The sequence below is a fragment of the Mastomys coucha genome, unplaced genomic scaffold (assembly GCF_008632895.1).
Source record: "Mastomys coucha isolate ucsf_1 unplaced genomic scaffold, UCSF_Mcou_1 pScaffold22, whole genome shotgun sequence".
NCBI lineage: Eukaryota > Metazoa > Chordata > Mammalia > Rodentia > Muridae > Mastomys > Mastomys coucha.
Genome location: NW_022196905.1, coordinates 76,478,562 through 76,481,434, shown reverse-complemented (window position 1 = coordinate 76,481,434; position 2,873 = coordinate 76,478,562).

Here is a 2,873-nt window from a genome sequence, read left to right as displayed (position 1 = left end):
GCTGTAGAGCCATGTCTCGGTACTGTAGCAAGATTTCAGTTCTGGCAAGCCCCAGGAATACATCCTATTCCTAGAATTCCATCAGCCAAACTTGACACATGAATGAGCCACAGGCTGACTGTGAATAATCCCCTCATGCCCTGTACACTTTGTACCACATATTCTAGCAGGAGGATGTAAACTTGCCCAACCCTATGACAAGTTTGCTTCAAAGACTAGTTGCTCAAGCTTTTAAACTCTCCAAGTACTCCAGCAGGTTAGTTTTTGCTTGTTTGTTTTGTTTTGTTTTGTTTTAATCTAGAAACTTAGCTATATCTTCTATCACTTCTACCTCATTTTGTTCCTTTTTTATTGTCAGTTTCTTGCCTGTTGTTGCCAAGTTTTGGATCCTGGAAAGAGCTTTTTAGCACAGTTCTAATTTAAAGCTCTTCCCATGAATCCTGCCAGTTGTAAGACATAGCAAACCAACATCTCATCCTACCGTTCCCCTTTCTCATTTTTTTCTGGCATATCAGAATATGTGGTGATTTGAATAAGAACGGCCCCATAAACTCCCCTATTTGAATTCTTAGTCACCAGGGAGAGTACTGCTTGAAACATTACAAGGATTAGGAGTTGTGACCTTGTTAAAGGAAATGTGTCACTGGGGATAGGATTTGAAGTTTCCCAAGCCTATGCCAGGCTTATTATCTTTCCTGTTGTTGCTGCATATCAGGATGTAGAACTCTCAGCTCCTTCTCTAGCACCATATCTGCTTGTGTACATTCATGCTGTTCATTATGATGACAGTGGACTAAATCTCTGAAACTGTAAGTTCCCAGAAGAACACTTTTTTTGTTTTTGTTTTGTATGTTTCCTTGGTCATGATGGCCCTTTATACCAATGGTTAAATCTCTTCACAGTGACTAAGATGAAGTCACAGTAGAGAGCAGAATCCACATTTCCTTTCTGTTGTAATTTTTCACTTAGGCAAGTTTTATTCTTTCCCTGAAAAGACACTTGATCTTCAGTTTCTTGTCTTATTTCCATCAACAAAGGCCATATGGTTGATAACACTGCCTACTTAGTATCCTGTACGCATCCTGAACATATACATTAATGTTCGGAGTTGCAATGTTTTCACGGTTCCATCTGTGCTTTCAGGAATAGCCCCATAGTAATATGGTTGACCTGACTCATGAAGAAGGCATGTTACTCCATACTAAGCAGAAGAAACCAGTCACGCTGAAATTCTCCTGAATGGTACTTTAGTATTAGATGGATGAGTAGTGAAACTGGGAGGAGTTAAGTGAGAAGTTGGGGTGACTATGATAACATACATTTATGGCTATCTCAGTGAATTAATAAAGATGTTAAAATATGAAAAATAATGAAACAAACAAAACAAATAAGCACCTTGGTAGAGTAGATTTTCCTATCCAGCAGCTATTTGTTTTGTGCTTATGCAATCTCAGGAAGAGGTCTTGTAAATCATGTAATATTTAACAACTTTCTGGGCCTTGTATATCCCTTTTATTTCCCAAGTCTTGTATGCTTCCTTTGGTTCTGCTTTTATGAGTATCTTCCTTCCCACATTGGAGAATATTTCAATTTTGAAAAAAAAAACCTAAGGAAAATTGGAAAATAAAACAAACTAAAACAAAAATAGATTTTTAACCATTAATTTTACGTTACAAAGATGAAATAATGAGAATTAAACCAAAGATATTTTTTTATTATTCATTAATCATTTTATTTGTTTACATTTCAAATTTTACCCCCGTTCCTGGTCACCCCTCCATGAATCAGCAAGCCAGTCTCCCTCCCCTTTGCCTCTATGAGGGTGCTCATCCACACACTTCCACCTCACCCCTCTAGTATCCCCCTTCTCTGGGAGTTCAAGCCATAACAGGGCCAAGCACCTTCCCTCCCAATAAAATGCCAGGTGAGGCAGTGCCATGGAACAGCCCATGTACACTCTTTGGTTAGTAGTTTAGTCCCTGGGAGCTCTGAAGGGGGTGTGGATAATTGATAACTGCTGCTTTTCCTATGGGGTTGCAATCTCCTTTAGCTCTTTCATCCCTTCCCCTAACTCTTCCATTGGAGTCCACTGGCTCAGTCGAATGGTTGGCTGTGATTCTGGTTTTTAATTCTACATTATTTTGATTATAATCAAGAAGAATAGGACTTAGGATTTAGGAGCTCTACAGGTAGTAGGCAGGTAGACTAATTTTTCTATCAGGAATGAAGCCCCAGGTTTGGTTCATAGTACCAAAAATAAAGAAAGTAAATAAATGAAAGACATAGTATTTTACATTATCTCGTGTGTAATACTTATAGTAGTCATTATTTGCATATGTCACAAAATACGTTGCCTGCCAACTTACAAAATTACCATGAATTTTTACTCGCCATTTCTATGAATTATCATTTTACAAGTGCCATTCACACCATATGCACATTGACTCTGCCATCTACAGACCCAATTATTTGAGTCACAAGCCAACAAGAATCATTCCAAGCCATAATTTCATACATAAACAGGTCTGCTACAATCCAGAAGTTAATCACACTCAAATGAATCCATTAGCTAACCAACATATTTGTGATAAAACTCCAATCTGTTAGGCACACAAATTGTCTGGAATTAGACTCTGTTGTGGTTAGAACCATACGGTAATTTTGTCCCCTGAAAAACAAGTGTGGAAGACCACTTGCTGAAGCTTTTCATTTGTTAATTTTGAAATTACCAAAATGTCTTCACAAAAATTAGTTTATTTGTCCATTACAAATCAGAATAAAGAAGAATTACTGAAAAATAATGAAATCCTTGCCAAATATAAGTAATTTATAAATGGAGATAGTAGGTTTTATATCTATACAAAGCATTATAT